The sequence below is a fragment of the Cryptomeria japonica genome, chromosome 3 (assembly GCF_030272615.1).
Source record: "Cryptomeria japonica chromosome 3, Sugi_1.0, whole genome shotgun sequence".
Lineage (NCBI taxonomy): Eukaryota > Viridiplantae > Streptophyta > Pinopsida > Cupressales > Cupressaceae > Cryptomeria > Cryptomeria japonica.
Genome location: NC_081407.1, coordinates 398,190,336 through 398,204,737, shown reverse-complemented (window position 1 = coordinate 398,204,737; position 14,402 = coordinate 398,190,336).

The following is a 14,402-nucleotide window of genomic DNA, read 5'->3' as shown; positions in this document are numbered from 1 at the left end:
TCTTTGTTTTGTTTTTATGGTTGAAACTAACTTATTAACATTGAACTTTGTTGTTGCCTTGTCCCCATTTTCATGACATCATTTGGTGAACCCGACGTGAATCCAAACACCAAAAAGATCATTTTTTTTTTTTTTAACCAATAACATGTTTGAATGTTGAAAATGTCACACAGGTTGCGATTTTGACACTGTTTTGGTGCGTTTGGCATTATTTTGGCGCTATTCCCCCTGTTTCAGTGCTTTTCTCTTCTCTGTCTTTCCCTTTCTTTTAATACGTTTGTGTTAAATAGTGCCTCTGTTCAAACGCAGACTAGCGCTATTGTAACAAAACGTTGTACAAATCACTTTGTAACCAAAAAAAAATAAAAACCAAAAAAAAATAAAAAATTTAGGCTTGTAGAAGCCCACCAAATAGGCGGATTTTACTAACTATTTTTCTCTTTTGTGCAGATTTAAATTAGATTAAAGAGTAGATTTATATTTTTTACTAACTTGTTTTTGAAGTTGGTTTTAAAAATGAATTCACTTTTTATTTTGGTTTAAAATTAACTTCACATTTCAAATTTGGGCTTTTGAAAAAGAATCACACATTTGTTTGGGGCTATTAAAAAGAATTTCATTGTTCAAAGGTAAAAAGAACCACAAACTTATACAAAAACAACTTTATTTTTTTTTGCAAGTTAGGAAACAAACTTCGTTTTGGTGCTTAAAATCAACAAGGCAAATTTTATTTCTTGCATCAAGATAAAACTCACAATCCACACTTCCATTTTTGGTGCAAATAAAATTCACAATCAACTTGTCTCATTTTTAAAGCAATTTTACTTCATGCAAACGTGTTTTTCATTAAGTTGACCAGGATTTTCAAATTCTAGTTTACTCAAACAATTGTCTTTGAAGTTAAAAAGAACACCATGGCTGTTGGAGCAACATCTCCAAATAGTTAGATCACATTGCAATGATAGATTAAAAAGAACAGGTGTTTTTCGTGCTTGGCACATTTGTGCAAAGAGTTGGTCGAGTGGTCCTACTTCTAACACACACTATCCTCTCCCTTGGCTTTCGTGGTCCTAGGTGCAAGAGAAAAGTGTTAGTAACACTCACATTTTATCTTTTTAAGAGAGGCCTGCCAAGGGATCGATACTCTTGGGAACGACCTCGAGCGGTAAATCCTTCGAGCCGCTATAGAAATCAGGTGAGAGCGAAAGCTGTAGCCTTGGGTATAGCTGTTCCTACAGTGTAACTGGCCGAAAGGACAAATGGGCCCCACCACCAGTTACAAGGCTCTTAAGTGAGTCACTGCAGAATGAACTTATGTCCAAAGCCATCGAACATGACTAAACACCTTTAAGTAGTAGCCCACCTGTTCTATTGATTGAGGATATTTGAGGTATAATTTAGTGCAAGAGCATAGATGGTTTTGCTCCCAAGATACTCACCATACATATTTCCTTGAGTAGAAACATAGCTTTTTGAAAAGTCACTTGTGGCTTGATAAAAGTGGTGACTCCCCCATCATAGGGATCATCTATTTGTTATGCTCGTGCAAGACTTAGTATATCACATCCTTACCTGCCATGGCGGGATTCATAAGGTATGTAGTACCAAAGTCGAAGAAATATCAAGATGTGGGCTAAATTTATCACAACTGGCCATTTGACCTTAGGGATAAAAAGTGTTTGAAGTGTGTTCGTTTTACAGACCTAGTGCGAATTGAGCCGACTTCAGGCTTTGGAAATACACCTTAAAATAAATCTAAAGGAAGGGTCAAAAACAAGTCCAAGGATTGGGTTGATCTAGACCCATACTCATTTGTGCCTTTGAGGCTACAATCTTGTGTTTGTGTGCTTGCTTTGTTTTCTTGTCAAAGAAAAATCAGAAAATCAATCCCAAAAACAAAGTATTCATCCAACATCTGTCAACACAACCAAAAATACCAAAAACAAAGTGCAAACAAACAAAGAGTCAAAAATTTATGACCATTCTTCACATCTTGCGAAAGAAGAAGTGTCATCAGAATATTACCTTGAAAAGAAGACCATTAAGCTCAAAGGCTTTGATCAAAAGGAGGAAATTCTTCTATCTCAATAGACAAATCTTTGTCTCACATAGAGTCTTTCTACATCGCATGCGTCTCTATCTTCAAGGTAAAACAAACGACTTTGATTCCGAATCATTGAACCGCAAAGCTTTTATGCAATATAGAGCTCTGAGTTATCACAAAAATCAAGGAGGAAAGATTAATCCCAACTTCTTCCCAAACATCTGTATCACCTACAACACAGCTCGAGAAATGCCACCAACGCCTGAAAGGGAAGAAGTAGAGTTTGTTCCATTTGTAACACAGTTTTTATTAAAGTTGAAAACAAAACATCCATCATCTCATTCATACATCATTTTTCCATCATCAATTTATCCCAAAACTCTCAAAACATTAAGAGGTTCTTGTCCCAAGATTCCTTTTTTAGATATTGCTTGAAATCAAACACATCACATCACTTTTAGATTGTTTCTACATCTAGGATAAGCTCATCCTAAGAGACACATCTACGCAGGTTAAAACTAGTTCATGAGTGAATCCTCTCATTACTAGGTAGTCAAAATCTGTAACACATCTCAGATTTCTCTACACCTTATCACATCCAAAATCATCAAAACAAACAAGCAATTCAAAGAAAGAATTCTAGTTACATTTACCTTTAGAGTGCTAGAGATCTACAATCCACCAACCATCAATCTTTCATTTCATCACCAACTCATCATCATCTTCAATCAACTTCAAAACAAACTTGCAAACAAAATGGCTCAAACCCGATCACGATCAAGGCAACGAGAAATAGAAATTGAGGAAGAAGAGGACAACCTCAATGAATTTCAAGAAGCACTTGGAGGAAATGTGAATGACGAAAACCCAAGTACTCCCACTCCTTCAACAATCGAAAGGGTTCAGCATAACCCTCATTTTAACAGATTATTTGATGAAATATTAAGGAGCAATGTGGATGCTCACTTTTTAAGACTCGCTCAAGAAGGAGCCAAACTCCCCTCAGACTTTGATCTTGCCCAATTAAGACAAGCATCAGAAAGACAAAGTCACCATGAGGAGGAAAGGCGTAGAGATCCCATCAGATATAACATCCCTCGAGGTAACCCACCACCTCCTCCTCCAAATGAAATGGAGATGTTGCGGCAACAAGTCGCGAATCTCGCCCAACAACTTCATAGTGGTGTTAAGACCAATCAATTTTCACTTAACGACATCTGTCCCTATCCGTTTGATAGGAATCTTTATATGCCACCCTTTCCACGCGGGTTTGAAACACCCAAATTTGAAAAATATAGAGGAAAGGGGGATCCCCGTGATCATGTCCGAGAATTTCATTCTGCTTGTCTTGAAGTAGCTTATGAGGACACATACCTAATGCGTCTTTTTCCCCAAAGCTTGGGAGGAACAACCACATCATGGTTTTCCCGACTTCCAGGTGGCATTAGAACATTTGAGGAACTCATCCAGAAGTTCCTATCTCATTACTCTTATAATATTGAACGTGACATCACCATGGCTGATCTATGCAACACCAAACAAAAACCAGGTGAATTATTCGCAGTATTCCTGCAACGATGGCGCCAAATGTCTAGCAGACGTTCTCTTCAGTTAGTTACCTGAACGAGAACTAGTGGAAATTTTCATTTCCAACTTAAACGAAGAAATGGAATTTCACCTGGATGTCAAAGACACAGATTCTTTTAACGATATGATCACCAAAGGTATAAAATGTGAAAGGGCACTCATCAAAAAAGGACTCATCAAAATCTTTAATGAACCCAAAGATGGTCCTCGCCCGCGCTTCAATAGCGATAAACCGAACTTCTGGAACAAGAATAAGAACATCGTCAACGATAGAGTTGTGGATGCTCGGACTGTCCAAAATGCACAACCTGTGGTTCGGTTTGCAGGACAAAATCCTCCACCTCAAAATAACACAAATGTTCCTCTTAATCAAGGTCGCATCACATCTCATGATGAACCAAGACCTCGTCCACAAAAACAAAAACGCACATACACTCCCTTAGGGGAACCCATTGAAACAGTGTTGCGACAACTCCTCTCTCAAAATTTGGTCACTCTACCTAAGCTATCAAACTATGAGCCTCAAGTCAAACCAGCATGGTGGAAAGATACTGAACACTGTGAGTTCCATCAAGGAAGAGGACACAAGACAAGTAATTGTCACCGATTGAAAGATCTCATTCAAGATCTTATTGACCGAGGAGAAATTGAAATTGAAGGGCATGACCCAAAAACAACCAATAATGATCATCAGATGTTCAAGAATCCACTTCCATCGCAAGATCAAAGGGGTCCTTCGACGTCCAGTCGAGGTCCTGATACCACTGATTATACGCAAGCTGCGTATAATTACACTGTAAATCACCTGTATGATGCCAGTGAACAAATTGCAACCATAACCTTCAAAAATCCCACCTCAAATTGCAATGTTGTTACACGTCGTGGCAAGGTCACCATCAAGGCAGCTCCACAAGGCACCACCTTCGTCCCAAAGCAGTACAATCTTGTGGAACAATTAGACAAAACCCCTGCACTTATATCCATTTTGGAGCTTTTGCGTCTGTCACCCTCTCATAAAACAATCTTGGATCAAGCACTCCAAGAGGCGTCAGTCCCTGCAAATCTAAATACGGACCAATTTCAAGCCATGGTTGGAAGTCTAAAGTCATCACCTTGTCTCACTTTTTCTGAAAGTGACAACTCTTCCTTCCAGCAACCTCATAACGCCTCACTCCACATTGAAGGCTTCGTCAACCAACACAGGATCAAGCGAGTCTTGATCGATAATGGAGCAGGCCTAAACATTTGCACACTACAGTTGGTCACAGCATTGGGATATGCAATAGAATCAGTGGATCCTCGTAAGAAGATCACCATCAAAGCCTATGATGATGCAGAGCGTTCATCCAAAGGAGCTGTGGTACTACCAATCCGAGTGGGCCCTGTGGTAAAGCATATCATTTGTCAGGTTCTGGACCTTCCTCTACCATATAATCTATTATTAGGGAGACCTTGGATACATGCCATGCAAGCTATTCCATCTACCTACCATCAATGTATCAAGTTCCCACATAATGGTGCAGAGATCACAATCCTGGGCGATGCAAATCCCTTTGCATTTTGCCATAATATCACCTCTCTCGAGGGGGCATACCACCCATTAAATTTACATTTTATGGGGCATTTCTTCACACCTATTTTTCTTTCTTTGAAACGACGCGGTAAACTGCACCGTCTCAAAGAGGGGCAAATGTAGTCACATAAATCTGTCCACTTAATTAAATGAATACTTAGTATTTATTTGATTATTTAACCATCAATTGAATAATTTATTTAATTAATAGGAGAAGAGGGTTAAGATGAATTAATTAAATATTAATTTAATTAATTATTAATTGATGGTTAAATAATCAAATAAATACTAAGTATTCATTTAATTAAGTGGACAGATTTATGTGACTACATTTGCCCCTCTTTGAGACGGTGCAGTTTATCGCGTCGTTTCAAAGAAAGAAAAATAGGCCCATCTCTCGAGGGGGCATAAAATCCTGGGCGATGCAAATCCCCTTACCAAATATCGACATCATAGTAGATTTGACAGCAGGACATGCCATGCTTTCACTCATGGATGGCTTTTCAGGATACAATCAAATAAAGATCGCACCAGAGGACCAACATAAGACAGCCTTCACATGTCCATGGGGCACATACTGCTGGAATGTAATGCCTTTTGGTCTAAAGAATGCAGGAGCGACCTATCAAAGAGCAATGACCACCATCTTCCATGACATGATGCATACTATAATGGAAGATTATGTGGATGATTTACTAGCAAAATCACTTACTAGAGAAGGACATCTTCACATCTTAGATAAAATCTTTGATAGACTGGAACAATACCATGTTCGACTCAACCCAAAGAAATGTGTCTTTGGAGTGACCTCCGGGAAGCTTCTAGGATACATTGTCTCAAGCAAAGGTATTGAGGTCGATCCAGCAAAGGTTAAGGCAATAATGGACATGCCACCTCCAAAGAATATCAGTCAGCTAAGAACACTACAAGGACGGCTTCAATCTATCCGCAGATTCATTGCACAATTGGCTGATAAGTGTCACCCATTCACACACCTGCTACACAAGAACATCCGCTTTCAGTGGGATGACAGATGACAGCAAGCATTTCAGGCGCTTAAAGACTATCTCATGAATCCACCATTGCTGATGCCACCAGATCCAAGTAGACCATTATTGCTCTATATCTCAGCAACAAGTACAGCATTGGGTGTACTACTGGCACAACATAATGCAGAAGGCAAAGAGTGTGCTATATACTACATCTCTCGTACACTGGTTGGCTATGAACTCAATTACACACCTATTGAGCGAGCTTGCCTAGCAGTAATCTTGGCAGCCACTAAATTGCGGCACTATCTATTGACGCACAAGGTACAACTCATCGCAAAGATTGATCCACTCAAGTATTTACTCAGCAAAGCAGCACTGACAGGTCGCTTGGCCAAATGGGTAATGATTCTAAGTGAATTCGACATTGAGTATGTGGACCGTAAGGCTATCAAAGGTCAAGTTATTGCAGATTAGTTGGCCGATGCACCACTCATAGGCGATCATCCCCTCATTTCCAATTTTCCAGATGAAGAGATATTCATGATCACAGAAGTACAACCATGGAAACTATATTTTGATGGTTCATACACTAGGCACGGCTCGGGGGCAGGCATTTTGTTTATCACACCTCAAGGTGACAGCATCCCGAAGTCTTACAGGCTCACATTTCCATGCACAAACAACATATCAGAGTATGAGGCCTTGATCACAGGACTCAGGTTAGCCGTACAATGGAAATTACAAGAACTACAAGTATATGGCGATTCCCAACTAGTCATTCGACAAGCAAAAGATGAATATCAGACCAAAGATGATAAACTCATGCCATACAAACAAATGGTGGACAGTCTAAAGACATCATTTACTACTATCACTTTTGAGCAGATACCAAGAGATCAGAATCGAGCTGCTGACGCTATGGCTACCATCGCATCTCTACTAGATCTTCCACAGAATTCAACACACTACGAGTTCTTGGTAGAACAACTTTGGATCCCCGCTTATGATATCCCCGAATCTGAAATGATATGTTGCCTTGTTGGTTCTGAATCCCCATGGTACGGTGAGTTCTACACCTATCTCCGTGATCACACCCTTCCTCCCAACCAATCAAATAACCAACGTAAAACCTTCATTCGCCAAACTGCTCGATATACCATTATTGCCGAAACCCTATACCGACGTAGTCTTGATGGTACTCTCCTTCGATGTCTGGAACAAGATGAGATAACAAAGGTTTTGGAAGAGGTACATGAAGGAATTTGCGGGACTCATTCAAGTGGTCCATCACTAGCCAAGAAGATCATGCGAGCTGGATACTATTGGCCATCTATGGAAAAGGATTCCTACTACTTTGTCAGGAAATGCAAAAAATGTCAAGTTCATGGCGACCTAATACATGCACCAGCTCAAGAACTGCAACCAATCACAACACCATGGCCTTTTTGTCAATGGGGTCTTGATCTTGTGGGTAAAATCCATCCATCTTCATCCAATGGCCATAAATTCATTATTACCGCCACCGAATATTTCACCAAGTGGATCGAAGCTGTTCCACTTACCCAAGTCACCGGCAAGCAGATCGCCTCATTCATCCTCAACTACATCATCTGCCGGTATGGTGTACCCATGTCCATCATCACAGATAACGGTCTTCCTTTCAAAAATCAGGATGTCCGTGAGCTTTGTGAAAAATTTCATATCCAACACCGCTTTTCCACTCCCTATTACCCACAAGGCAATGGTCAGGCTGAAGCATCCAATAAAAACATACTGAGGATCCTAAAGAAGACAGTCAATGATGCCGACCGTGATTGGCATGTTCAATTAAATCCAGCGCTATGGGCATATCGAACTAGCATTCGAACCCCTACAGGTGCAACTCCTTATTCATTGGTCTATGGTGCCGAAGCTATCTTACCTATTGAAGTTGAGATACCATCATTACGAGTTTCCTTGCATAAACTCATCGATGATGAAGCATATAGAGTATCCCGTCTTCAGGACTTGGAGTTACTAGATGAGAAGCGACAAGCTGCATACAATCACCTCAAAGCCTATCAGCAACGCATGAGTAGAAGCTACAATCACCGAGTTAGATTTCATATATTTGAGGTAGGTGATCTTGTTCTTCGAGAGAATCCTCGCAACCAACCAAACCGAGAACATCAGGGCAAGTTCGAATCAAACTGGCTGGGCCCATATTTTGTCACTGCTGTGTTCGGGTCCGGGGCATATCAGTTGGCTACTTCAGAAGGAGAACCGCTTGCAGATCCAATCAATAGCATGCACCTCAAAAGGTTTTATACTTAAGGTGTACAGAGCATCAGGCTCCACTGCATATCAGAAAATACCAAAAACATTCAGAAAATGTCCTGAAGAAAATACAAAAACATTCAAAAAAAAGTAAAGAAAAATCATGCATCCAAACGGTGAACAACCACTCCGGTGGCACCTTGGGTAAGTGCGATGGTGAAAACCTGGCAAACAGGCGCCACTCGTAAGGGCTATGGCTCCATTATCTTTTCAGACTCGTTGCGATCATATTCATGCACACACACATCCATCCATCCCAACCATGGCTTGTTATTTGATCTGCAATTAAGATAGTACTCCATGCATCTAGCATCCCACCTTTTCATAGTCAGGTCTACAAACTGGGGGCAATACCCTTACCCTAGTGATGGAAGTGGATTCTACATTATCTTGTATATCATTATGCTCTTCATTCAGGCAATCATCAGAAAATATCAAAAAATAAATAAAAATTCACAAACAATACAAAATCCAAAAACATTCAAAAAACTATTACACAAAATCCAAAAACATCGAAAAACCATCGAAAATCACCCAAAAACATGACAACACCTTGTACATATTCATCCGATCAGATACAAAACAAACATTGACAAAACTACTCACACACTGACCATTTATCAATCGACCAAAACAATTGACTTCAACAATCCAAAACTGTCTTTAAAACAAGGATGCATCCTTCCTTACCAAAACAAAGACAAGATGATGTTTTCTTTGACAAGAAAATTCTGTTAGGCTGTCAAATACTTGGTTGATTTGTGAGTAATTCATTTGTTTATCTGTATCGGGATCTTTTCAACATTGTTTTGTATCGTTTGTGCATTATTTCCGATGAAGTTCTGGGGCATGTACTAATGGTGTCTACGTGGGAAGTTCACCAAGCTACATGATCTTATGCCAAATGCAATCATAGATCATTACGGCTTGCTGACTACAGCGTATACCTCGACCATATGAGCATGAACCATTACCAAGGATCCATATTCTTTATTCTTTATGTATATACTGTTTGTTTGCAAGCACAATGCTCTTTCTTTGGTTCCTCCTACCTCATCCAAACTGGATAAAGGTTTTATCTCTTATTACGGTATGCACTTGTCTCAGGATATGATCAGCCTAAGATCAAGGAGGACGTTCCAAGTCATGCATGAAAGGAGATAATCCTTATCTGTTCCGCAAGCAATACTCAGGTCAACTTGATCCATTATATCAAGTTGCTTGTATTAACTTGCTATATCAAAATCCATGTAAGAAATACTCTGGTCATCTTGAATCTTTATGTCAAGTTGCTTGTATTTTCTTACAACATTTTAAAGCTCAATGATGAAAATAGAGCACTATGGATCGTCATTCCATCTCATCTGTATATATTGCATTTCGTTGCATTCCATCCATCCATACATTCATAATAGCTGCATATCATGCATACGTAGTCATAATAATGCATACTCTATTTTACTCATCTTCTTCCATAGGACTCGGTCCTAGTCCTCCATATCTTCTATCTAACATCGAATCCCCCCTCACCCTCCCTATCTTGATCATCAACATCATCCTAATCCCTTCACCACTTCCCATCCTCACTCATCCACAAAATTAAGCCAGTTACTCTGTCTACACAGATACATCGACTCCCACACACCTAGACTATCAACAGATACTCTGATCAAGTATCTTCGGGTCTCAACAGGTAATCGATTATGGTAATCCTAGACTACATCAGGCATTTATCACAATGACCTAGTCTCAACGGGGCTGCTATGATTCACCACAATCATCCATCACATGCACATACATATCAATTGATCAACCAATCAAACACAATCCAACAGACAATTACATCAATTGTCTACGTCTCAATGAGTATTTTGCTTCATATACCTTGACTTCATCGGGCAATTACATCAATTGTCTAAGTCACCATCAGGTCACTTTGATTCACTTACTCAGACTTTATCATGTTCAAGTGACCAACTGACATCAACTGTCACGCTTTGACTTGACCGGGGCAATTCAACCGATTGCACCAGATTGTCCAACCAATTTTGATCAATTGTATAGCATCAATCAAAACCCCACACTACATCTGCTATGTATCTCTTGCATGACCTCAGGGTACTCGCTGGCTTGTTGTTTCTTCATATTCACTCCATTTTCTCCCATTCTTTCATCATTAGTTCTAATTTCTTCTATTCTACTTCCCCTCCACTTTGCATTCTTTTTCAAGAGATCGCCCGATTTTTCAAAAAAAAAAATTGGCCCATCTCTCGAGGGGGCATACCACCCATTAAATTTACATTTTATGGGGCATTTCTTCACACCTATTTTTCTTTCTTTGAAACGACGCGATAAACTGCACCGTCTCAAAGAGGGGCAAATGTAGTCACATAAATCTGTCCACTTAATTAAATGAATACTTAGTATTTATTTGATTATTTAACCATCAATTAATAATTAATTAAATTAATATTTAATTAATTCATCTTAACCCTCTTCTCCTATTAATTAAATAAATTATTCAATTTATTTGATTTAATTCACTTAACCAAATTCATACCATTAATTAAATAAATAAATCATATTTGTTTAATTAAATCTTCTCTCACATTTAAATAAATTAATATTTATTTAAATCCCCCAAAATCCCACCTCTCACATTTAAATAAATTAATATTTATTTAAATCCCCCAAAATCCCACCTCTCACATTTAAATAAATAAATCATTTATTTAAATCACCTTTATCCTCCACCCACTTGTATTTTCCTACAAAAGCAAGTTGCACAATTATTTTAAATAAATAATTTATTTAAAATCACCTTTATCCTCCACCCACTTGTATTTTCCTACAAAAGCAAGTTGCACAACTATTTTAAATAAATTATTTATTTAAAATCCTATTTATCCTCACCCACTTGAAACCTTTAATGGTTTCCCTTAAAGTATTCAAACTTGATGGCTTTAAAGTCTTCAAACTTGATGGCTTCCTTCTATAGTCTTCTTAAGACTTTAATGGTTTTCCTTAAAGTCTTCAAGCCTTTAATGGTTCCCCTCAAAGTCTTCAAGCATTTTAATGTTTTATCTTCCTTTTTCTCATTTAAATAAATTAATATTTATTTGAATATTTATCCAAATACAACTTGCACACATTTATTGAAATAAATGAATTTTTATTTTAATAAAATCCTATTTTCCCTCACCCACCAAATCCACTTGCAAAATCTAATCCCCTTCTAGATTCTTCTAACCCCTTCCTAATTAACTTAATCCATCCCCTAATTATTGTCACATTCCTAAGCAAAATGGAGTCACTTCTCAAAGCCTAAAAGTCTTGGATAACCTTTGAAAGCTTCCAACCTTCAACCACTAAATGGCTCAAAGTCTTTGATAACCATTGAAGGCTTTCAACCTTCAACCACTTAATCCCCAAAGTCTCCAATAACCATTAATGGTTACCTCAAACCCTCCCACATGGTTAAAACATTTGTTTTGACTCAACCTCTACCCAACCCAAGGGTCTCATCAAGCCTTTAATGCTTTGACCATGATTATCTCTTAATCATTTGCACAAAGGTTTATCCTTGCATTAACTCCTAATCCAATGGGTAATCTTAATTTAGACTTGACCCTTACCTTCTAGATAACCATGAGGTCTTCTCAGGCCTTTAATGCCTCCAACCTCTTCTCTCAACCCAATCCTATGTTGAAACTTGTCACCATTTTATTGGTGCCAATTGTGCACATGGATCCCCAACTTTCAATCCTAACCCTTTTTAAGATTGCTCAATCTTAACCCTTCATTTCCCTATTTCTTCTATAAATAGAACCCTTCTCCTCAAGCAAAAGGAGAAGCATTTTAGAGTATTGTTGTTATACTGACATTAGCATAGAGCTTTTTCATAGCATCACTATCTACTCTTGCATAGTATTTGCTTATCATATTCAACCATCTTGAATCTCCATATGGCATCCATGGCTAGTGCTAAAAGCTGAGAGCTACACTCATTTGGGACTTGGAGAGGAGAGAAACAAGGGAGAAGCATCAAAAGGCATCATGGAAGCATCTTAGGGAGGCTCTTCTCCTTTCTTTTATTTTGTTAAACTTCTTTCATGCTTTTAAAAATCTCTCTTGATATGTTTGGAATGGTTTTTAGTTCTTTGTTTTGTTTTTATGGTTGAAACTAACTTATTAACATTGAACTTTGTTGTTGCCTTGTCCCCATTTCCATGACATCAATTCCCATTTGACATGATCATTTCCTGTGAACTACATCCTATGAAAGGGTCTACTATTGCAAGCCATGGTCTTCCAAGGATGAGAGGATAACCACCCAAGTTAGCTTTGGGTTTGAGGATCATAAATTCAATTGGGTACTCCCATGAGTCAAGTGTTATGACAAGTTATTTGACTATCCCCTCTGGTTTGACTATGGATCTCTTAGCCAATTGAATCATTGTAGGTGTTGGTCTTAAGTTTGTAAGCTACATGGTCTACAATGTTTATTTAATCATCACAACAATAATAGCTCCTAAGTCAATTATGGTGTTAGAGATTAAAATACCATTGATGGTAACATTGACTAACGGGTTACCTGGATCCATATACTTGGGAATGACAACTCTTCCTAATATGATATCTGATAACTTACCCATGACGTGAACAGTTGTGGGATCTTTCCTTTTACAGCCAGGCTTCTTAATACACAATTCCTTTATGGTTTTATTATATATAGGAATATCTTTGATGGATTGAAACAAAGGAGTTAATATGCTAATATTATTCAATTATTCTATAAAATCAAATTCAATTTCAAGATTAGTTGTCTTCTCAATTAGTCTTTCAGGAAAAGGTGGGGCTTGCTTTGCAATAGATAAAGTAACTGACTCTGGAAGTGTCTGTCTTTCAGAAAGACCTTGTTTATTGGATGGAGGGTACACAATTGTTTAAGCTTCTTCCTCTTGAATCAATGTGGTAAGAGGAGATGTGGGGTAGGTAATGTTTTACCTGTCATTAAGTGTACATTGTTGATATATAGGACATAGGCAAGAAACTGTTGTATATTGTCATAATAGGCCTAGTGAATAAGGTGATTATTCGGGTTAGGTGCGAGTTGTGCTAAGATTTGAGTGGTTTTTTTAGGCAAAAATGGTGGATTAGTAGGATTGGGTGCAACAACTAGTTGCTAGCTTTGAGATTGTTGCCAACCAGGCTGTGGTGCTTACCAGTTAGGCAAGTGCCCTGATGATTGGAATGGAGGATATCCTTCAGACTAACTATTACAGGATGGAAAACCATATTGCATCTATCCCTGAGGGGGTCGATTTTTCTAGCAACGATAATTTGATCGAAGCACATAAAAAGACAAAGGGTCTCGAAGCATACCTTTTTGTTGGCTTAATAGTTTCCTATGGGCTAAATAAAATACTTGGCCTTCATCTTCCAATGCTTTAAAACCAGGTTGTTCTTCCAAGCTAGCAATCCTCTTACACCTTCAATCTTTCTTCTTGTAGTGATAGGTAGGACAATATTCAGTGAGAGATTTTTGCATCTTCTTGCTTCCTTCGAGCTCGAAGTGTGTCCAATTGAGTAGCCATGTGATTTATAATGTCTTGCTTTATGTTAGAGAGCAAATTGCTTATTTCCATCCTAGAGACACTTGCAACTACCTTGGAAGCAGTAGAAATTATGCTTTCTGTCTTCTTCGTGATTGCCCTTGAATGGGTTAGAACAAGGTGGCAAATGGCATCCCAAGGAACTTTGAAAATGTCCCCTTCACCCATTAGATCCAATGTATCCATGGAGTTTGTTTGGATTCCCTTAAGAAAGATGAGTTTAATGAACTCTTCACCTAATCTATTGTGTCTGGACTTCTTTAAATTGAACGAGA